General features: G+C 39.1%; 1 protein-coding gene across 3 annotated transcripts in view; it reads left to right on the top strand.

The window, feature by feature from the left end:
- The window catches only part of PLPP1 (phospholipid phosphatase 1), a 105,438-nt gene that overhangs the window by 65,962 nt on the left and 14,429 nt on the right, over positions 1-25,047 (top strand). The gene's annotated exons all lie outside the window — the stretch shown is intronic.

The raw sequence follows: 25,047 nt of genomic DNA, 5'->3' as shown, positions 1-25,047 counted from the left end.
TTTTTTTTTTTTTTTTTTTTTTGAGACGGAGTCTCGCTCTGTCGCCCGGGCTGGAGTGCAGTGGCGCGATCTCGGCTCACTGCAAGCTCCGCCTCCCGGGTTTACGCCATTCTCCTGCCTCAGCCTCCCGAGTAGCTGGGACTACAGGCGCCCGCCACCTCACCCGGCTAGTTTTTTCGTATTTTTTAGTAGAGACGGGGTTTCACCGTGTTAGCCAGGATGGTCTCGATTTCCTGACCTCGTGATCCGCCCGTCTCGGCCTCCCAAAGTGCTGGGATTACAGGCTTGAGCCACCGCGCCCGGCTTTTTTACATTTTTATATTATTATTTTGTAGAGACTAGGTCTCACTATGTTGCCCAGGCTAGTGTCAAACTCCTGGGCTCAAGTGGTCCTTCCACCTTGGCCTCCCAAAGTGCTGGGGTTGCAGGCATGAGCCACCACACCCAGCCAATAGTAAATATTTTAGGCTCTGTGGGCCATGTAGTCTCTTTCACAACTATGGAACTCTGCTGTTAATAGCAAGAAAGCAGCCATAGATAATACTTAAATGAATAATGTGGCTATGTTCCAAGAAACTTTACAAAAACAGCGACTGCCCCAGGGTTCATAGTTTGCTGAACCCTGATCTAGTCCCACCATTATTTATGAAGCTCTGCTAGATCTTAGTATTCTTAGATTATTATTATTTTTTAGATTTTTTTTTTTTAATAAGGTAACTTGGTTCAGATTGTGACAGGTCTGGCTCATCAGGTTGCCATCTTATAACATCCTTATTGGGCTCCTTTTTGCATGCTGGGGCACCATTCGACATGAATGAAAAGAATGTTTAGAACTCAGAAGATCCAACTTTTTAAATTTATAGATGAGGTAAAAATAGAGGACTAAGAACACTAAGTAAAGCCACTAATTAGTAGCAGAGCCAATTCCTCATCTCAAGTTTAAAAATCGTCAGCCTTTTTATATATTAAGTTTAATTTCCTTTAATTGTTCAAAGTACAAATACTTTCTTGGGTAAAACATCCTTTGTTTGATTTTTTTTAGATACGATTTCCAGATAGTCCATTGTCTTTGTTGTTTTTCTTGTAAGCAACGTGGGCCTACTAGTAGCTTCAATTTTTTTTTTTTTTTTTTTGAGATGGAGTCTTGCTCTGTCACCCAAGCTGGAATGTAGTGGCACCATCTCGGCTCACTGCAGCCTCCGCCTCCCGGGTTCAAGTGATTGTCCTGCCTCAGCCTCCTGAGTAGCTGGGACTACAGGCACGCACCACCATGCCCTGCTAATTTTTGTATTTTTAGTAGAGATGGGGTTTTACCATGTTTTCCAGGCTGGTCTCAAACTCCTGACCTTAGGTGATCTGCCTGCCTTGGGCTTCCAAAGTGCAGAAATTACAGGCATGAGCCATGGTGCCCAGCCAGTAGCTTCAATTTTTTGTATTTAGTGGGGATGAAAAAAAATCGTATTTAACTAGAGTATATACTATGCTATTTGCTTAGGGGTTAGCAGTGAACCAGACATCTCTGGTCCCCATCTTCATGGACCTTAGTCTGACAAGGAAGATTTACATTAAACAAATGATGAGAATGGAAGAGAACTTGCTTGATGATAATGAGGTCAAAGAAGAGAAAGATCGAGCTGTTAAATGGCAAGCTTTGAGGTGTTGAGGAGGACTGATATGGGTGTAAAGTCTTAATGAAGGAGGGAAAAGTGACTGAAGAGATAGACAGTTGAGAAATAGTTGGTAGAAGGTGATATTGTTGATTTGAGCTCAGGTGAACAAGCATTTTTGTAAGAGGGGTAGAGGAAGCATGGTCCAGAAATGACTTTGATGAATGAAGAAAACACCAACATCAATACTGGACTCGTAAGGTATATGGGCTATGGAGATCTCATTCCCTGCAGGGGCGAGCAGTATCTTAGGGAAAGCTTCTTTGATTGAATGGCTAGAAGGTACAGAGAGCCTTCAGGGAACAGTTTGGAGACACAGAGAAAGATAGAGGAATTTAACAGTAGAGCCAGAATTCTAGAGTGTTCAGTGGAGGAGTAGGAACAGAGGGGATGAACAAATGCCTTGGGTGGAGGAGAGGAAGCCTATTGAAAATGAGACTGAAATTTAGAACAAATTATAAAGAAGAACAAATGGCTGGGTAAAAACATACCATGTAAAACAAAATCTGATACAAGCTTATCCGACCTGTGGCCCACATGTGACCCAGGATGGCTTTGAGACGGAGACACAAATTCGTAAACTTTCTTAAAACATTATGATTTTTGTTTGTTTGTTTATCATCAGCTATTGTTAGTGCATTTTATGCTTGGCCGAAGACGGTTCTTCTTCCAGTATGCTGCAGGGAAGCCAAAAGATTGGACACCCCGATTTAATAGAATAAAATTATCATGATTTCTTCTTCCATCTATAGCTTAACCATATAGCCTTTTAAAAATGCCATACCTATTTATGAATGCAATGATAAAACCGGCTATAGGATTACGGCTGGCATGGTGGCTCATGCCTGCAATCCCAGCACTTTGGGAGGCAGAGGTGGGCAGATCACTTGACATCAAGAGTTCAAGACCAGTCTGGCCAACATGGTGAAACCCCGTCTCTACTAAAAATACAAAAAGTAGACAGGCATGGTGGCTGCATGCCTGTAATCCCAGCTACTCGGGAGGCTGAGGCAGGAGAATCGCTTGAACCCGGGAGAGGAAGTTGCAGTGAACCAAGATAATGCCACTGCACTCCATCCTGGGCAACAGAGCAAGACTCCGTCTCAAGAAAAAAAAAAAAAATCTGTGCCTTCACAGATCTAGCTTTAGGGCTGAGGCAGGAGAATTGCTTGAAGCCGGGAGGCAGAGGTTGCAGTGAGCAGAGATTGCGCCACTGCACTCCAGCCTGTGTGACAGGGTGAGACTCCATCTCAAAAAACAACAACAACAACAACAACAACAAAAAACCACCCCCCCCACACAAAAAAACACTTATAGGATTTAAATTACAAAGGAAAAAATAGAATAGATACTAGTTGAACTACTCTTTTAAATAGCTTTTTTGAGGTATAATTCACATAACATAAAATTTGGCCATTTTAAGTGTACAATTGAATAAACCAAATAAATTGTATTCGTAAAGTTATTTACCAGTACAGTCAAGTTTTCAGATATTTGAAAAGCTTGTCCCTGAGTGTTTACAGTCAATTCACACTCCCATCTGCAAACCCAGGGTCAAGTTTCTGCCCCTATAGTTTTGTGTTTTCTAGAATATTATCTAAAAGGAATCATACAGTGAGTACTTTGTTGTGTCTGCCTTCTTTCACTTAACATGTTAGTTTTGCAATTCATCCATGTTGTTCCTTTTTCTCCCCCCTGAGGTATATTCGATTGTATGGATATAACACAGTTTACTTATCCATTCATACAAATATTGATGGACATTTGGGTTGCCTCCAAGTTTTGGCTTTTAAAAATAAAGCTGTTTTGGCCAGGTGCGGTGGCTCACGCCTGTAATGCCAGCACTTTGGGAGGCCAAGGCCGGGTGGATCACTTGAGGTCAGGATTTCAAGACCAGCCTGGCCAACATGGTGAAACCCTGTCTCTACTAAAAATACAGAAATTAGCCAGGTGTGGTGGTACACACCTGTAATCCCAGCTACTCGGGAGGCTGAGAGGCTGAGGCACAAGAATCACTTGAACCTGTGAGGTGGACGTTGCAGTTAGCCCAGATTGTGCCAGCCTGGGCGACAGAACAAGAAGACTCTTTCTCAAAAAAAGAAAAAAAGCAAAAAACAAAAAAGATGTTCTGAACATTATGTACCAGTACAGTAATATATACTTTTATTTTTCTTGAACAAATATCTAGGAGTAGAAGTGCTGGACTATATAGCATGTGTGTAGTTACCGTTCTAAGAACCTGCCAATCTTTTACACAGTGGTTGTACCATTTTGCATTCTCTCCAACAATGCATGAGAATCCCAGTTAACTTCACATCCTTGCCATTATTTGTTAATGGCCAGTCTTTGTTAATTTAGCCATTCTAGAGGTTTTTGTTACGGTGTCTCAGTGTGGTTTTAATTTGTATTTCCTTAATGACCAGTGTTGCTGAACATCTTCTCGTGTGTTTGTCCATTCAGCTATTGTCATTTTTGAAATGTTAACTCTTTTACCCATTAAAAAAAAAAAAACAGTTGCTTGCCTGAGTTGTAAGAGTTCTTTATATATTCTGAATAGAAGTCCTTTGTTAGATATATGTTTTGAAAATATTTTCTCTCAATCTGTGGCTTGCTATTTATTTTCTTATTTATTTATTTATTTATTTGTTTGTTTGTTCGTTTGTTTGAGGGACAGGGTCTTGCTTTGTTTGTTGTCCAGGCTGTTTTTGAACTCCTGTGCTCAAGCGACCCTCTTGCCTTGGCCTTCCAAAGCCAAAGTGCTGGGATTATAAGCATGAGCCACCATGCCTAATCAACTTTTTCTTTTCTTTCTTTCTTTTTTTTTTTTTTTGAGACGGAGTCTCACTCTGTTACCTAGGCTGGAGTGCAATGGCACAACCTTGACTCACTGCAACCTCATGCCTCAGCCTCTTGAGTAGCTGAGATTACAGGTGTGTGCCACCACGCCCAGCTACTTTTTGTATTTTTAGTAGAGATGAGTTTCACCATGTTGGCCAGGCTGGTCTTGAACTCCTGACCTCAAGTGATCTCACCTCACCCTCCCAAAGTGCTAGGATTACACGCGTCAGCCACTGCTCCTGGCCCAACTTTTTCTTTTTCTTTTTTATCTTACTTTAAGTTCTAGGATACAGGTGCAGAACGTGCAAGTTTGTTACATAGGTATATATGTGCCATGGTGGTTTGCTGCACCTGTCAACCCGTTCATCTAGTTTTTAAGCCACACATGCATTAGGTGTTTGTCCTAATGGTCTCCCCCGACCTAACCCTGCACCCCCTGACAGGCCCCGGCATGTAATGTTCCCCTCCCTCTGTCCATGTGTTGTCATTGTACAACTCCCGCTTATGAATGAGAACATGTGGCGTTTGGTTTTCTATTCCCGTATTAGTTTGCTGAGAATGATGGTTTCCAGCTTCATGCTTGTCCCTGGAAAAGACATGAACTCATTCTTTTTTATGGCTTTCTTTTCTTTTCTTTTGTTTTTGTTTTTGTTTTGTTTTGTTTGTTTTTTGAGATGGAGTCTTGCTGTGTCCCCCAGGCTGGAGTGTAGTGGCGTGATCTCGGCTCACTGCAAGCTCCGCCTCCCAGGTTCACGCCATTCTCCTGCCTCAGCCTCCCGAGTAGCTGGGACTGCAGGTGCCCGTCGCCACGCCTGGCTAATTTTTTTGTATTTTTTTTTTTAATAGAGACGGGGTTTCACTGTGTTAGCCAGGATGGTCTCAATCTCCTGACCTCGTGATCTGCCCGCCTGGCCTCCAAAAGTGCTGGGATTACAGGCATGAGCCACCGTGCCCGGCCAGCTGCTTTATTTTCTTAATGGTGGTTTTTGAAGCTTAGAAGTTTTAAATTTGATGGAATCTAATTTATCATTTTTTTCTTTTATGGTTTGTGCTTTCTGTGTCCTAAGAAATCTTTACTTGCCTCAATGTTCCAGTAAGTTCTTTGTTTATTATTGTGATCCATTTGAATTTTTTTTTGTGTATAATGTGACAAAAAGGGTCAATATCTACTTTTTCTCCATTGAATATCTGGTTGTTCCAACGTTATTGACCAAAAAACCCCATTTTCACATTGAATTCCGTTGGCACTTTTGTTGAAAATGAATCGACCATATACATGTGCGTCTATTTCTGGACACTTAATCTACTTCATTGCTCTGTATGCCTCTCATGTGAATACCATACTGCAACTTTGTAATAGGTTTTAAAATGAGGTGTATTGGGAAGTTTTTAACTTTGTCCTTCTTTTTAAAGCTTGCTTTGTCTATTGTAAGTTCTGTATGTTTTCTTTGAAAGGGCAGAATTTTTATTGGGATTGCTTCAAATATATAGATCAATTTTTGAAGAATTGCCATCTTAATATTGGGGCTTCCAATCCATGAATATGTATCTCTCCATTAACTTAGGTTTTCTTTAGTTTCTCATGCCAGTATTTTTTAGTTTTTAGGGTCTGGGACTTGCATACGTTTTGTTAAGTGTATTACTAACTTAATGCCATTGTGAGTTTTTTTTTAAAATCAATTTCCAATTGTTTTGAGCATGTAGAAGTACAGTTGGTTTTTATATTAATCATGTATCCTGCAATCTTGCTAATTTAATTTATTACTTGGAGTAATTTTATAGATTCCTGAAGGTTGTTTGCTTTCCCATTCATGTTGTGTGTGAATAAAGAGAGCTGTACTTCTTTTCTCTTCTACATTGCCTTTGATTTCTTTTCCTTCCCTTATTACACTGGCTAAGACCTCCAATACAAGGTTGAAAGAAGGGGTGAGAGCAGATTGCTTGTCTTCTTCCTGACCTTAGGAAAGAAGCACTCGGCCTTTCACAAATATGTTACTTGTGTGTTTCATTTTTTTTTTTTTGTAGATGCTTTTTGTTAGATTTTTATCATGAATGGGTATTGGATTTTGTGACATGCTTTTTCTGTTTGTTAAGATGGCTATATTGTTTTTCCTCTTTATTCTCTAATATAATATATTATGTTAGTTTTTTGAATATCAAAGCAACTTTTTATCCCTGGGGTATATACTTGGTCATGGAGTATTATACTTTTTATATTAATTGGTTTTGGTTTGCTAATATTTTGTTAAGGATTTTTATATCTATGTTCATGAGTTATTGGTCTGTAGTTTTCTTGTAAAGTTTTTGTCTAGCTTTGGTGTCAAAAGTTTGGTATTAAATGTTAGTCAAATTCATCAGTGAAGCCATTTGGGCCTAGAAGTTTATTTGTGGGAAGGTTTTAAGTTTAATTTTATTTTTTTAAACTGAGACAGGGTCTCACTTTGTCATCTAGGCTGGAGTGCAGTGATGTGATCTTGGCTCAGTGAAACCTTGACCTCCTGGCTCAAGTGATTTTCCCATCTTAGCTTCCCGAGTAGCTGAGACTACAGGTGTGCGCCACCACGCCTAGCTAATTTTTGTTGTTGTTGTAGTATTTTTTGTAGAGACAGGGTTTCACCATGTTGCCCAGGCTGGTCTCGAACTCCTGGTCTCAACTGATCTGCCCACCTTGGCCTCCAAAGTGCTGGGACTACAGGCATGAACCACCACTCCCAGCCTATTTTTAAAATTTTTTAAAAAAATTTATATTCATTCATTCATTTATTTAATTAATTAGAGATGGGGTCTTGTTCTGTTGTCCAGGCTGGAGTGCAGTGGCCCAGTCATAGCTTATGGTAGCCTTGAACTCCTGAGCTCAAGTGATCCTCCAACCTGAGGCTCCTACTTAGCTGGGTCTAAGGTACATGCCTTCAGGCTCGAATAATTTTTGTGGGAAGGTTTTAAATATGATTTCAAGTTTTTAAATAGATATAGAACTATTCAGGTTATCTGTGTTTTCTCTATGAGCTTTGGTTGTTTGTCTTTTAAGGGATTTGTCCATTTCATGTAAGTTGTCATTTATTGGCATCAAGTTGTTTGTCATGTCATTATACTATCTTTGTATTGTTTGTAGGAACTGCAGAGATAGCCCCTCTTACATTCTTACTATTGATAATTTGTGTCTTATGTCTTTTTTTCTTGACTGATCTGGCTAGAAACTTATCAATTTTATTAACCTTTTGATTAGTTTCAAGGGTTTCTTTTGATGTCATTGATTTTTATCTATTTTTTTGTGTTCAGTTTCATTTATTTTTGCTTTGATTTTTATTTACTTTCTCCTTCCTGCTTTTAGTTTTGTTTTCTTTTCTTTTTTCTAGTTTCATAAAGTAGATGCTTAGGTTATTAGCTGTGTCACAAATTTTTATATATTGGATCTTTATTTAACTGAAAATATAGTTGATCCTTAAACAATGCAGGGACTGGGGCGCTGACCCCCTGTGCAGTCAAAAATTTACATATAACTTTTGACTCCCCCATAACTTAACTACAAATAGCCTACTGTCGACTGGAAGCCTTAATAATGTAAACAGTCCATTAATGCATATTTTGTATGTCATATTTATTATATACTGTCTTCTTACAATGAAGTGTGGTAGAGAAAAGAAAATGAGAAAACCATAATGAAGACAAAATATTTATCTGCCAGTATGTGGAAATGGATCATCCTAAAGGTCTTTATCCTCATTTTCTTCACTGAGTAGGCTGAGGAGGAGAAGGAAGAGGAGAGGTTGGTCTTGTTGTCTCAGGTGTGACAGAGGTAGAAGGGAGGCAGGAAAGGCAGGCATGCTCAATGTAGCTGTTATTGAAGACAATCTGTATGTAAGTGGACCTGCACAGTTCAAACCTGTGTTGTGCAAGGACTAACAATACTTTCTAATTTCCCTTGCATCTTCCTCTTTGATCTATGGGTTATGTAGGGGATTTTTCATTTATCTTTCTGTCATCGATTTCTAATTTAATTTCATTGTGTTTAGAGAACATACTTTATATGATTAGAATTCTTTCAAATTAGTTGATTCCCATCCCTCTGGGCCCCCACATTTTTCACATACAGTCTGTTCTGGAGAATGTTCCATGTGCATTTGAAGATCTTGTGTATTCTGCTGTTTTCTGGGTGAAGTGTTCTATAGAAATCAATTTGGTCAAGTTGATTGATAGTTTACTCAAATCTTATATATCTTTACTGATTTTTTTTTAACCAACATGTTTTATGAGTTATTTTTTGGGGAGCTTGAAATCTCTAACTATAATTGTTGAATTGCCTTTTTGTCCTTTCATTTGTGTAAACTTTGTTTCTTTATCTTGTGGCTGTGCTGTTCAATATGTAACACTTACAAGTGTTGGGGTTTTTTTTTTTTTTTTTTTCCCTGCTGTATTGCTCCTTTTTCTGTATCAGTGTATTTCTTTGTGTTTAGAAACATTCTTTGTTTTAAAGTCTATTTTGCCTGATATTAATATATAGTCACTCTAGTTCTCTTATGCTTATTGTTTGGGTTATAAATTTTTCTGTAAGTAAAGCTTTCAGCTTATTTGAATCTTTGAATTTAAAGTGTAACTTTTAGTAGTCATATCTTGCTTATTCTTTTGAATCTAGACTGAAAAATCTTTGCCCTTTGATCAAAAGTTTAATGTAATTACCAATATGGCTAGATTTTTCTGCCATTTTGCTATGTGGTTTTTTTTTTTTGTTTTTTTTTTTTTGAGACAGGGTCTCCTCTGTTGCCCAGACTGGATTGCAGTGGAATGATCTTGGCTTACTGCAGCCTCTGCCTCCTGGGTTCAAGCAACTCTCCCACCTCAGCCTCCCGAGTAGCTGGGATTACAGGCATGCACCACCACGCCCAATTAATTTTTGCATTTTTAGTAGAGACGGGATTTCACCATGTTGGCCAGTCTGGTCCCGGACTCCTGACCTCAGGTGATCTACCTGCCTTGGCCTCTCTAAGTGCTGGGACTACAGGCATGAGCCACTACGCCCAGCTTTGCTATGTATTTTCTATGTTTCGTCTCTTTGTTACTGTTCTTCCTATACTGCTTTCCTTTGTATTAAACAATTTTTTTTTTAGTGTAGCAATTTAAGTATCCTACTGACACATTATCTGTTTTTTGGTGGTTTCTCTAGGGGTTACAATATACATCTTCATTTATTGTTTTTTTTTTTAAAGGTTAATACATGACCAAGCTACAGGAAAAAAAGCATATATGTATTAGTTTATTATTTACTTATAACCAAATGAAGAAAGGTGTTTATTTTCAGTGATCATAGATTAACGTGGGAGTTAACGATCTCCTTATTTTCTGGCATAAATATCCAAGCTTTTGCATGCTGACCATTTGTTACTCATTTTCATCCTTTTAGCACTCTTGTAACATAGGCATGGACAATAATATTGTCCCCCTTTTATGAATAAAGATCTTGAAGCACAGTAAGGATTAGCATTTTGTTTTTGATTCTAGAAACTTAATAAAATGGAGGTGGGACTTCGGTCTCAGGGTGTTGGTTCTCTGTTTTGTACTATTCCACCAAATGCCATGCCTACGTCTCTAATATCTCTTGGATCAACCAACATGTTAATAAATTAGGCAGGAAAACTCTAATCTTTTCTCTCAACCAACGAATTTAAGAAAGTCATTGTGGTGGTAAGAGTGTACCTAAAGTCTAGACAGGGTAATGTAAATGAATTTTTTTTTTTTTTTTTTTTTTTTTTTTTTGAGATGGAGTCTCGCTCTGTCACCTAGGTTGGAGTGCAGTGGTACAATCTCGGCTCACTGCAACCTCCACCTCCTGGGTTCAAGCGATTCTCCTGCCTTAGCATCCCAAGTAGCTGGGACTACAGGCACTTGCCACCACGTCCAGCTAATTTTTGCATTTTTAGTAGAGATGGGGTTTTACCATATTGACCAGGCTGGTCTCGAACTCCTGACCTTGTGATCTACCTGCCTTGGCCTCCCAGAGTGCTGGGATTACAGGCATGAGCCCCCTTGCAAATTATTCACACATATATCATTTCTCTGGTTCAGGTACATAAATCTTATTTTGTTTTAGCTCAGAGTTTTCTTGTGATATTTCTTATTGATGATATTTTTGTTTCTTGTACAAGCCATTTTGACAAAATATGAAATACATTATTGATTTAAAATGGTATAAAAATATTTTGTGATATATACATGTCATACTCGTTCACTCTCTCTTCCTGATGTATATAAATTGGCTGCCATGTACTGTTACTTTGCACTTTTGACCTAAGTATACTTAGGCTTTTTACCTATTTAAAATTTCTACAACCATCCACATTGCAAATGTCCACTTACAGTCCTGTGTAAGGGTTGGGAAAGCACCCTCTTTAAAAGCAGAATTAATATTTGGATAACTGAAATTGCAGAGCTATACATATTAAAAGTAATTATTTAGCTTTTTTTGTTGTTGTTGTCGGAGATGGAGTCTCGCTCTATCGCCCAGCCTGGAGTGCAGTGGCATGATCTCTGCTCACTGCAAGCTCTGCTTCCTGAGTTCAAGCAGTACTCCTGCCTCAGCCTACAGAGTAGCTAGGATTACAGGCCTGCACCACCACGGCCAGCTAATTTTTGTATTTGTAGTAGACTGGGTTTCACCATGTTGGCCAGGCTGGTCTTGAACTCCTGACCTCATGATCTGCCCGCCTTAGCCTCCCAAAGTGCTGGGGTTACAGGCGTGAGCCACTGCGCCAGGCCTGTTTATAGCTTTTAATGAGAAGCTCCCTTAGTAAGCTTTGGGGTTCTGAAGCAAGGAGCAAGGAAAATCAAATGTAGAAATGAAGTTTTAGAAAGACTTTGTATCTTTCTAGAAAAATGTAATTTCCATCAGTCTTTCCAGAATGAGTCAGTTGTTGCCAGTTTCAGAGCTGTATAATATTGGCACATAACTGTGGGTATGCATTGCTGTTTTATTGTGGAGTATAGTTTGGCTGGATACATACTTTCCTATTATTTTTCTCTTGAATTTTAAAAGTCAGAAAGCTAAAAATGCAAAAATATCCAGTCTAAATATTGTCTCTAGTTTTTTAGGATTATAGTGTAATCTGCTCTTTTAACTTACTTATCTCTACAGCCTGCCACCATATAAGCTTTTAATTATAAAATTATAATGCTTGACGTTGGGGAGAAAGGAACATAAGCACCCAAAATGAGTCATTTTTGTTGACTGTATAAATGAGTCAGAGTTACATGTAAGGATGAGAATATCCTCCTACAATTTTGGTTTTTGGTCTTGATTTTTTCCCATTGACTCTCTTTTCTCCCCGTCATCTCCTCTTCACTTTTGCGCTCTGTCTGCTGTTACTGATATTATAAACGTTTTACTGGACTTCAGTTGTAGTGACCCTTAGGTCCTAAACATAGAACTAAGAGCATAAGTGGACTTTAATAGAATACTTATTAATTTTATTATCTAGAGTTCATAATTTAAAATTAATATACAAGAATTTACTATAAATTAAAAGATGCTGTATACTTGCAATATTAGAACATCCAGTTATTTAGGACTGCCATTACTAATGCCAGTGAGAATACCATTCCTTTAAGATTTTTTTGGGGGAAAAAAAAAGCTAATGAGCCCAGGTAGTTCACATCTGTAGCTCCCTTCCCAGGCCAAGATTCTCTTTAGGTCCATGGCTCTTAAATTTTAATGGTTCATTAGAGTTATCTGGAGGGTTTATTAAAACAGATTGCTGGGCCACAACCTCAAGTGCCTGATTGAGAAGATTCAGCATGGGGCCTGAGAATCTGTGTTTCTTCTAACAAGTTTCAGATGCTGCCGTTGATCTTGGCACCACAGCTTGAGAACTACTACTTTAGATTACCTGGATTATGAAAACATGACCTTGGATGACATCTACTTCAGGATACAAGGGTTTATATTTACCCTGTTAGGATAAATTTAAAGTCATACACAGCTAGCTAGTCTATTTGTTATTTTTTAAAACTTAAGACAGAGTCTTGCTCTGTAGCCTGGAGAGCAGTGGTACGATCACAGCGCACTACAGCCTTGACCTCCCGGGCGCAATCAATCTCCCATTTCAGCCTCCCGAACAGCTGGGACTATAGGTGCTTGTTGGCATCTATAGGTGCTGTTGGTATAGCCACTATGCCTGGTTAATTTCTGTATTTTTTTTTTTTTGTAGAGACAGGGTTTCACCATGTTTCCCAGGCTGGTCTCAAACACCTGGGCTCAAGCGATCTGCCTGCCTCGGTGTCCTAAAGTGCCGGGATTACAGGTGTGAGCCACCGTGCCCTGCCTAGCTGGTCTATTTGTGATAGTACAGTATAGAAACTATTGGCTGCTTGAAGAGATTTGCTTTTTTTTTTCTTTACTTCTGGCTTTTATTTAAATTGTGTGTGTTTTAGCACAGGCCCAGTGTTTCTGATCCATTCTGAGTAACTGATCTCTGGCTGTATGAATCAGATTTAAATACAAAATTATTTTTGTTTGGATTATGGAAGCCTTATATTGTTCAGATGCTTACTTGCAGTATGTATGACTGAATGTGAGAAATAAATTTCCTTTTTTAAATGCAACCCACATGCAGATAAATGAAGCTGAAGTTTGAGGAAATGCCTTCTGTCATAGGAAAACTCTATAACTAGACTGCCTGGCTGGCTCTGGTACTTATATACCTAGTACAACCGGCTTTACATTTTGAGAGAATGGCTGAAGAAGAATATGATCTAATTGTAGACGTTACTGGGTAAGCTTTTGTGACTCCAAAAGATTCGTTTGTTAAGGCTTATATTTCTCATGCATATGAATGTCAGTAACTAGACAGCCTTTTAAGTCAGATACCTGTATAGTAATAGCAACATAATGGAATTAAGAAGGGGATCATTTAAAAAGATCCTTTACTTTGTGAGAGGATATTAATTATTATTGTATTTAACCAGAATGTGACTTAAAGGTCAGTACCTCTTTCCAGCTCCCCTGTTCTGAATGTCAGTACCTGACAATTTAGGCTTGTAGGCAAAAAGCGTGCTACTTAGTCTCCAGGGAATATGTGAGTAAGAAAACCAATAATAGCCCCTGAGGAGTACAGAAATTTGCTGTACCAGAATGGCACCAACTTTGCCTGGACCAGCTAATTTACTGACCAGTAACCTACTGACCTGTCTGGATCTTGATTTCCTGTGATGTCATTTTCTATTGAACAGACAGACAGAAAAAGCTTTTGTTGATACAGAATTTCTAATGCCACTCTTTTGGGAGAATGAGGTTTGCAGAGACATTAGATAATATTATCTAATAACAATACTGTTCATTTATATAATAAACTTGGAAGATACTACAGGAGGGAGATATAGGATTGGCCAACTTTTATGTTTGTATTATGTTAATTATTTTTTCTTACATAATATATTGCAACTCAGAAGCAATATTTTGCTTCTGGGCTAATGTTTATAAACTTTTGCATGCGAAGATGGGCAATTTGTAAGACTTTTGGTTTATGGAAGAACAGAAATATTCCTGTAAAAATTGAGAAAATCTTCACATAGGCATTGGGAAATAGAATTCAGACAGCCCCTAAACCCTTTCCTCTTATGGTTTGTGGTTTGTTATTGTGCTACTTACGTTTGTTTTGAGCATGTTTTAAAAAAAAGACTTGATTTTTTTTTTTTTTTTTTTTGAGACAGAGTCTTGCTTTGTTGGCCAGGGTAGAGTGCAGTGGCATGATGTCAGCTCACTGCAACTTCCACCTCCTGGGTTCAAGCAATTCTCCTGCCTCAGCTTCCCGAGAAGCTGGGATTACAGGTGCATGCCACTGCACCAGGCTAATTTTTGCATTTTTAGTAGAAGTGGGGTTTTACCATGTTGGACAGATTGGTCTCGAACTCCTGAACTCAGGTGATCCTCCAGCCTCAGCCTCCCAAACTGCTAGGATTTCAGGTGGGAGCCATGGTGTCTGGCCTAAGACTTGAATTTTAAAAAATTTATAACAGGATACATCTGTACTTACGCATTATGAATATTATTTACTCAGTTAATCAATCTGACTGCCTGTGATCATAATGGAAAAAAGAATTTGAGGCATTTTGCACACACTATTCAAATACTTGCCAGATGTGTTGGGGGAAGATGCATTAAGTTCTGCTTGTTTAAGCTAATGTACTTTGACACTGCCCAAGATTTCTGACAAAAGAATGACGAGAGGGAAGTTAAACTGGACTTCCTAATGCTCCTCAGTTTTGATGAGGAAGTCCAAATTTCTAACCACTGAAAGGGGAAAATACATCAGGCAGTAAGGTGTCTAAATTAGATAACTTATGTGGCTTGATGTAATTTATTAGTATATAGCATTTAATTACATGATAAAGTATATTCCTTAGTTTTATTAATGTATTTTTATAACTGTCAAAACATAAGTTGTTAAAGTATACTTTGACTCAAGCCTGTAATCCCAGCACTTTGGGAGGCCGAGACGGGCGGATCACGAGGTCAGGAGATTGAGACCATCCTGGCTAACATGGTGAAACCCCGTCTCTACTAAAAAAATACAAAAAACTAGCCGGGCACAGTGGCGGGCACCTATAGTCCCAGCTACTCAGGAGGCTGAGGCAGGAGAATGGCGTGAACCCGGGAGGCGGAGCTTGCAGTGAGCTGAGATCCAGCCACTGCACTCCAGCCTGGGCGACAGAGCGAGACTCTGTCTCAAAAAAAAAAAAAAAGTATACTTCTTGTGAAGCCATTTAAACTGATACTCTTGATGCCTGTGGGTGGGGGAGAAGGTGAATTTGTTTATGACATTTAAATTTGAAAAGTATAAGGATTTTCTTGGATAATTAAATAAAACTTTATTATTCAATAGTTTAGATTCTGCTTTAGCCAGAAAGGGAAAAAACCACGTTGAATACCTACTCTATGTTCGATAATGCTGCAGGGTGTTAAGAGTACAACATGAATTAAGACGTGATCTCAATCAGGGAGGATGGGAGTTTACCAGTAATTTTTCTTTTAAAAACCTTCTGATTTTTAAAAATAATTAACATATCTTATGGAACTAAAAATATACTGTCAAACCTATTTAAAACATCATATTCTACCCAGCCTGTCCAGCTTTTGATGTAATTGGGGAAGAAGGTTCAGTAACAGATGATTTTAACATAACAGGTTGGGCTATGATTGATATCTTCATTGAGTGCTCTTCAGAGAAAGGTGATCCGTAAATCCAATCTAGATTTTTAGGAAAGGTTTCTTGGAGGAAACAGGGGCTGAATTGACTCTTAAGTAATAATTACCAAAGAAAGGTGTGGAGCTCATTTCAGGCAGAGGTGTTGAATAAACAGCATGAAACAGATACGTTGGGAACTGTAAGTAGTGTGTTAGGCTGTTTTGCATTGCTCTAAAGGAATATCTGAGACTGGGTAATTAATAAATGAGGTTTATTTTGGCTTATGGTTCTGTAGGCTGTGTAGGCATGGCACCAACATCTGCTTGGCTTCTGGTGAGGGCCTCGGGAAGCTTACAGTCATGGTGGGAGGTGAAAGAGGAAGCAGGCGTATCACATGGCATGTGAGCAACAGGGAAAGAGAAGGTCCTAGACTGTTTGAAACAACCAGATCTCATGTGAACTGAGTGAGAACTAGAACTACTCATCACCAAGGGGATGGTACTAAACCATTCATGAGGGATCCATTCCAGTGATCCAGTACCTCCCGGCTAGGCCCTACCTCCAACATTGGGGATCACATTTCAACATGAGATTTACAGGGGATGCCCATCCAAACTGTATCAAGTATTTTGTTAACTAATGATGGTTCTGGAGCTGTTGGGGCTTAGGAAGAGTGTGTTTACTCTTTGCTTAACAGTTTGTTCTAGTGAAGGACTTGAAGCAGGAGAGTAACAAGCTCATGTTTTTTTCCCTGTACTTGTAAAAATTATTCAGCTTTTCACTCTTTAAATATACTAAAATGGGCACCTAAATGTTGTATGATATGAATTGGTTTCTTTTCTCTAACAGCAGAAGGACTTGGGATACTGAAGGAAATGTGACTTTTCTGCCTTTGTCTATTGGGTAGTGGCTCACGCCTGTAATCCCAGCAGTTTGGGAGGCCAAGGCGGGCAGATCACGAGGTCAGGAGTTTGAGACCAGCCTGACCAACATGGTGAAACCCCGTCTCTACTAAAAATACAGAAAATTAGCCAGGCATGATGGTGTGCGCCTGTAATCCCAGCTACTCAGGAGGCTGAGGCAGGAGAATCACCTGAACCCAGAAGGCAGAGGTTGCAGTGAGCCGAGATCATGCCACTGCACTCCAGCCTGGGTGACAGAGCAAGACACTGTCTCAAAAAAAAAAAAAAAAAGGATTTCTCTAAGTGAATTACTGTGGCACTGTGTTAGTCCTCCTGGTAACATGAGCTGTAGTGACACTGTCTGGTTTTAATCTGAAAGGAATAGGAGGTGACCTGTCTGGCAGCCTCCTATTGGGCTCTAATAATTTTACATCTGTGTGGGTTTTTGCCTTCTCTTGCCATTGGTGGTGTCTGCTTCAACTCAAATCTAAATTTCTGTATTGGCATAATACTAAAAACCCTTTTATTGATGTCTTGAGCCTTATCTTTCTGTTTTACTATCATGCCTGGCTAATTAAAACACGTTTTTTTTTTGTAGGGACAGGATCTCACTGTGTTGCCCAGGCTGATCTCGAACTCCTGGGCTCAAGTGGTCCTCCTCCCTTGGCCTCCCTCAGCACTGGGATTATAGGCGTGAGCTACTGCACCAGCTAAGGCTTATCTTTCTTGACCCTAGTCACCAAGAGTGATGATTTCATTATCTGCAGGAGAGTCGTAAGTGGAGCCTACTGCCAGGTTGTAGTAGATGTTCTTGGCCTTGGTGTTGTCTTTTGGGGTGAGGGCTTAAAGTAGAAGTCTCAGGGTGTCGTTTCTAGTTAGCAATCCTGCCTCTTAAAACAATAACAATGTGCACTTTAGAAAGTGATTTAAAACTGTCTCTTCCTTCTGTATTATTGTGAAAGAATTTACCTTTTAGCAAGTGAGTCGTCGTCTTCAGTGTTTTTACAAAGGGGGTGGGTGGTGGGCAAGGAAGGTATTATAGTTGCCTGCAAAGGAGTGACACACAGCATGTCCTTTGTTTCATCCACTGCTTGTCCCTTGTTTCCTTTTTAACTGTTTTACTGTTAGGTAAAGTGGCTTTGGTGATTTGGAGTATTTTTGTATCAGGTCATGAATTTTCCTTAATAACCAAGGAAACTTATGATTTTTCCCTCCCCTGGTTAATAGTTGTATGTGTTTTGCCCGTTTTGTAAGCAGACTTTGTCACAGCCTAATGTCTCCTCATCTGTTACAGTAGTCACCAAGTTTCCCTGCTGAGAGTTTGGAAGCATTTCTTTCCCAGTCATGTTATTTTCAACATATACCCAGTTCTGCTTTCCTTTATCTTAAGATTCTCAGCAACCTCCTATTTTCTAGATTTGTTTTTTTTGCAATATTCTTCCAGAAACAGAAGACACACATTATAACAAGTTTGAAATACCCTACACACATACCTACTGTGTCCTACATTTTCCCTCTTTTTTCGTTGTCCATGTTCCTGCTAGTTTCTCTCCTTTAAGGTTCATGACCTAATATCTGTAGATATCAGTCACTCGGCATGTGATTCACAGATGTTAGTAGCTATGGAGTCATATTTGAGGAATTAGTGACTAAAATAGAATAGTCACTTCTGTCTTATTTCAGATAGGTATGTGTGTCTCTGTGTAATGTGGCTTGGTTAAAATTGACCCTATATAATAGAGTAGCTTTAAATGGAAATATATTAAAATAACTGTAAAAATAATTCAAGGAGATGTGACAGGATTTTTGCTGCAAATGAAATAATTTCTCACTTTCTAGGTGGTTCAAGGAAATAAGATGAGTCTATATAATTTGTTGTTATATTTTAGTTAATTTTGGTGGGGACCGTTTTATAGTCCTTTACCATTTATTACCTTCATCTTTGTACTCTTTGGGAGAGATGCCCTGTGTTTCTTGTAGTTCTAGACATTTCTAGAAATATGATTTCTTTAAAAAGCCTCCTCTTCCTAAACATTCAGTATTTAAGTATATTTATTAGCTCCATTAGTTATAAAAATGGCAGAGTTAATTTACTGAATTTCAAGGTGTCAGACATTTGAAGAAACAGTTGAAGAAAATGCCTCATGTTGTAATTTGACTTCCTTTTAAATTATATGTATATTGTATATTTTTATTGGAAACACAACATGTGATATTTATGAATACATATATATGTTAAAACATTTTAACTGCAAGATGTGAGAACAGGGCCTGAGTCACTGCTGGGTTCTGGGCATGAGTTTGTGGGCAGGGAGCTTCATTTATATTCAGAGTAGTGGCACTTTTAGCCAAGAAACTCTTGGGGAAACTATTAGGAAGAGGAATGTAGACTCTGTGTGTGTATTTGGTGGGGAAGAGATTTGTAAGAAATCTGTAGCATGCATGTCAGATATTTTGACAACCATTACTTTAAAATATTTTCACACATATATTATCCTTGTTATATCAAGTTGTGTTTCCAGTATTATCACTGTGTAATGTGAAAGTTTAGTTTAACCCCGATTTGATACCTTTCCCCAGAGCTGCTAATAGTTTGTATTTCCTTTGAGTCATTTTGCTATGTATTTTTATATTGAATGTGAAATTGTATAGTTTGTGTGGATTAAATAAATAACATTTAAAATATGTCTTGGAGACACAGCTTGTATTAGTTCACATAGAGCTATTCATTTTAGTTAATACGTTGTACAGTCAGTCCTCCATATCTGTGGATTCAACTAACTGTGGATTGAAAATATTTGTGAAAAAAATTGCACCTGTACTGAACATATACAGACTTTTTTTCTTGCCATTATTCCCTAAACAATATAGTAGGACAACTATTTACATAGCATTTACATTGTATTAAGCATTAGAGGTAATCTAGAGATGATTTAAAGTATATGGGGTAATGTGTGTAGGTTATATGCAAATACTGTGTCATATTATATCAGGGAGTTGAGTATCCATGGATTTTGGTGTCCTTGGAAGGTCCAGGAACCAGTTCCCCACAGATACCATGGGACGACAGTATTCAGAATAGTGCTAGTAGAATCGGCCAGGTGTGGAGGCTCATGCCTGTAATCCCAACACTCTGGGAGGCTGAAGTGGGTGGATCACCTGAGGTCAGGAGTTTGAGACCAGCCTGGCCAACATTATGAAACCCCATCTCTACAAAAAGTACAAAAATTAGCTGGGTGTGGTGGCGCATGCCTGTAATCCTAGCTACTTGGGAGGCTGAGGCAGGAGAATCACTTGAACCCAAGAGGCGGAGGTTGTGGTGAGCCAAGATTGTACCATGGCACTCCAGCCTGGGTGACAGAGCAAGACTCTGTCTCCAAAAAAAAAAAAAAAAAAAAAGGCGCTAGACTCTTCCTTGGGTCCTTGAGTTTCCGGCAGTGTTGCAGCACACGTTTGCATTTCCCTAGGAGACATACCTCAAAGTGGAATTACTGGGTCACATAATAAGTGTTTCACATGTTGATAGTTATATCCAAACCATCCTCCAGAAAGTGTGCAATATGAGAGTGCTCTTTTTCTCATTCATCACCTGCTTGATTCCTCAAGTATCTTGGATGTGAGATTCTTGTAGATGATCATCTGATATCTCATTGCCAAATCATTTAGCACAGTTATCGATTGTCAAAATCTTTCTGAAATAAACTATGACTAATATACTTGGGAAAAGTTTATGTTCATTAAGAGGTCACTGCTCATGTATCCATTTGTAGCATTTGTATAGGACGTTTTAACTTTTTTATAGGATCAGTCCATGTTTAAAGATTATCACAGAGGGGAACTTACGATATACTTCAGGTTAATCTGCTGTTACATAAACTTTATAATCAGGTAATAACATTTGAGAAAATGCCTCATGGTATGGTTTGATTTCCTTTCTTTTTGCCTTTAGAGTGTACAAAAAAGACAAATTGGTATTCACTTAAAATGATTATTTACTGCACTCTAGCCTGAGTGATAGAGCGAGACCCTGTCTCTAAAGAAGAAAAAGACAATTTTTACATTGGCAACATGTATTTCTTCATGGATTAAGTCAAATTTCTTCTTCGTATATTTACTTCACACATTTTGCCACATGTAAACTGTACTTTGTGATGGAACTCCCCTGCCTGGAGATGGCAGGATTAAAGTTCCTCCTGGGTCTGTCTGCCATTGACAAGAGTGAAATCATGGCACAGAAAGGAAGAGTTGGGAAGACTCAGATTTGAACCACAAAGAGATGTGACTTTATGAGCAAGTTACTGAACCTGAGAATCATTGTCTCTGTGTGAGCATGAGAGTTTTTGTGAAAAGTAGAAACACTGTGTATTAAGTACCTGAACATACTAAGTAACTTGTAACAATTATAAGTCTTTCAACAACCTTTCTGCCTTACAATGCTTTGGGAATCAATTTCAGGACGATTTTTAGGGGAAAAAGAAAATTCTATTCGTAGCAGAACCAACTTTGGCATACCTGGGGGAAGTGGTGGTATAGTAATAATTTGAAACATTTTTGAGCATTGGGCACTGTATAATTAAAAACAAACTGCTATTGCTGAACCATTGTGTCTCTTAGTAAAGTGATTGATTTTAGATAGCATTTCATTAGTTCTAAGTTTTCTTTTAAAAAAGCTTGCTTCTATTTCTGGCAACATGGAGGATTAGAAGTGCCTACTGATAATAGTTCAGCTAAACATGCTAGATGATACATTACACACACACTTGTGCATACTGTATCTTAAATTATATATACACATCTTGAAACACATATAAGTGTTTTTAGTAAATAGTTTAATTGGTGGGAGAGTAAAGGGATTTTTCTAAGGCCTGCGTCAGTTAGTGCTGTAGATCCAGTGTGGTCTTTGAAAGTATCTGCCGGTTCCTGGTGGCATAGACCCTGAGTTTTGATAGGCAGTGAACATGGGGCACAGATATAAAGGCTGAGGCCGGGGGAGAGGACAATAAGAGACATGTGGATAGTGTAAGAACTCCCGAAGAGTGGCCACATCCTCCCCGTGGGAGCTATTAAAAAGAATTTGTAAACACAGGACCACACTCACACTGGTCTGGAGCTAGAATTCATACTAGTTGGTTTAGGAAGGAAAAGGAAAAACAAGCTTGAAGTTTAAAGTGTATTGGTAGTGAACCCAGCATAAGTGAACACATATCTTCTCTGGAAGAACTCTCCTTAAACCAAGGCTCAAAGATTCCCCTCGGATGGAGTGCCAGCGACATGACCTCATTCTAGTACAAATGGACTTATGTGGAAACAAGCTACCCTAAGTGACAGTCAGCAAATACAACAAATTACATAAACTCTCAGAGATTACAGATACTAGAATTACCAGGTGTAGACTAAAATAAGAGGAGATAGAAAATATGATGTGGGATGAAGAGAATCAAAGCTGGCCAAGCAGGTTTGGAACCAAAGGGATCTGTAAATGATACATATATGGTAATTTAAAATTTACAGTGTAACATATTAAGCAGATTAGATACAGCGAAGGGGATGACAAAATGAAAGATACACCTAAAGAGACCTAGATGAAAAATAGAGAAGAAAGGGTAAGAGATGTGGAGGAATAGAATGCAAAGGTCTTACATGTTGAATCAGCATCCCATAGAAAGGTACTAGGATGGAGGATGCCCAGTATGCAAAGGTAATGGTTGAGGACTTCTACAAATTGGTGAGTCCTCAGATAGCAGAAGCCAACGGATACTAAACTAGAGCAATAAAAAGAAATCCTAGTACTAGACACAAGGCAGTAAAACTAGAATATTGATTGATGGGGGCAGGAGGAGAGGAAGCAGTTACACAGAAGAGACAGATAACCCAGAAAGAACTGGCTGACAGATGGCTTATATTTTAACAGCAAAAGCAGAAGCCAGAAGATAGTGCAATGATAGCCTCAAAGCGATGAGAAAAAAAGTCATCAATTTAGAATTCTGTACTTAGGAAAACCATCATTCAAGAATGAATGTAGGCCGGGCACGGTGGCTTATGTCTGTAATCCCAGCACTTTGGGAGGCTGAGGCAGGCAGGTCACTTGAGGTCAGGAGTTCGAGGCCACCCTGGGCAACATGGTGAAACCCTATCTCTACTAAAAATACAAAAATTAGCCAGGCGTGGTGGCGCATGCCTGTAATCCCTGCTACTTGGGAGGCTGCGGCAGGAGAATTGCTTGAATCCATGAGGCGGAGGTTGTAGTGAGCTGAGATTGGGCCACTGAACTCCAGCCTGGCTGACAGTGAGACTCTGTCTCAATTGAAAAAAAAAAAGAGTGAATGCAAAATAAAGATATTTCAAATGAAAACAGCTAAAGGTGTATCTGTTTTGTGCTTTTTAACTTTGGAGGGTAGGGAGGAGGAAAGGAAGAAAGTCGGGTGGTGGGAAGAGATCAGAGATGATCAGCTGGGTTCTTTGTGATTTAACCTCCTTCTGAGCCCCAAAATACTAAATTAAGAAATGCTTTATATGAGTTGATTGCTTTTGTTGCTGATGAAGGCTGCATTTGATTGTGTCTTTGTGATTTATGGTAGGCTGAACATGGATGTGGATGTTGGAGCACAGAGGTAGTAGAATGCTCAGTTGGGGAGGGAACTCACATGCATGGAGGCAGGCGGGTGCAGGCAGATGGCTATGAATGCTCTCAGTGCCATGATATTGGGGATCAGGCCAAGTTTAATCAGCTCTGAAAAAGGGGTGCCCTGGCTGACAAATGTGAGGAAAAAAACATCATAAAGTTGCCATTTGAAATAGAATCCTAGGCCAGGTGCTGTGGCTCACGCCTGTAATCCCAGCACTTTGGGAGGCCGAGGTAGGCAGATCACCTGAGGTCAGGAGTTCGAGACCAGCCTGGCCAACAGGGCAAAACCCCATCTCTACTAAAAATACAAAAATTAGTCGGGCATGGTGGCACACACCTGTAGTCCCAGCTACTCAGGAGGGTGAGACAGGAGAATCGCTTGAACCCAGGAGGCAGAGGTGGCCGTGAGCCAAATCATGCCGCTGCACTCTAGCCTAGGCGACAGAGCAAGACTCCATCACACACACACACACACACACACACACACATACACGCACAAATATAATCCCATTCATAGTGAGTTATGTAGTCAAAATCAGTGTACTTAATAACTGAAGCTTGCTTATTGTTCAGTAGACTACCACTCAGAATCAGTAAAAACAGCAGCATTTCAAAATACATTTTTCTCTCCATAAATTTTCTTCCTGAGAAGATTTTCCTAAGATTTGGTTGGAAAGCTGGCTCACATTATTACTGTACTGTACTTGCCTTCATCAGAGAGGCTATAACGAAGTGAGATGGTAGTCTAGGATTGGTTAAAATCTAGAATTGGTTAAAATCTAAGGGCAGGGTTCTTAGGCCAGGGCCATAGTCTTAAACATTTCAGTGAAGTCACTATGATGAAAACAAACTGCATTTGGGGCCAGGCACGGTGGCTCACGCTTGTAATCCCAGCACTTTGGGAGGCTGAGGGCGACAGATCACATGAGGCTAATTAGGAGTTCCAGACCAGCCTGGCCAATGTGGTGAAACCCCATATCTACTAAAAGTACAAAAATTAGCTGGCGTGGTGGTGTAAGCCTGTAATTCCTGCTGTTAGGGATGCTGAGGCAGGAGAATCGCTTGAACCCAGGAGGCGGAGGTTGCAGTGAGCCAAGATTGCGCCACTCCACTCCAGTCTGGGCAACACAGTGAGACTCCGTCTCAAAAAAAAAAAAAAAAACAAAACAAAAAAACCATTTGGGCTACTCCTTGGGATTTATTAGATCACCCATACAGATATTTAGTCCATTTGTGAATTCTGGCCATAATAAGATATCTGTAAGAGTTGTATCTCCTAGAGACTCCAATAGAGTTAGATTTATATGGAATATGAATAATTTGAATTTCTATTTTTTTCATGCTTTATTCTGTTTGCTTAATAGAAATAAAAGAGCATATTATGATCTGTTTGGTAAATTACTATGGATAAAGACACAGACATTGAGATGGAATAGAATTACCCCTTTGTTTTTAATCCCTGTCAAAGTCATAGCCAGACTTCTTCACAAATTCTATACTGAATAAAATATGTTTTTGTATTCAGTGTAAAAAATGGAAACCAACGAATGAAATCACTCTATGGCTGATTCAGAGCTGTTTAAAACGATTACATTAGTTTGCAGTTTATGATTTTGTAGCACAGTGTAAAGGATTTAGTGAAACCTCACTTGCTTGGCTTTGAGAATATTTCTGTGATTATGGTTATGTTGGCTTGGTGGGCTTTGACAGTCCTTGAAATTGGCTTTTATTAACTTGCATGCTCGTCAATAAAACATTGAAACTATAAAATGTGCAGAGCTCTGCTCTAATTATCTGATTTAAAATTACTATTCATATTGATCCATTTTGTGTGGTCAAAT

Source organism: Theropithecus gelada, chromosome 6, assembly GCF_003255815.1.
Source record: "Theropithecus gelada isolate Dixy chromosome 6, Tgel_1.0, whole genome shotgun sequence".
NCBI classification, from domain to species: domain Eukaryota; kingdom Metazoa; phylum Chordata; class Mammalia; order Primates; family Cercopithecidae; genus Theropithecus; species Theropithecus gelada.
The sequence above is the reverse complement of the archived record's forward strand: the minus strand, read 5'-3'. Positions and strand labels throughout refer to the sequence as shown.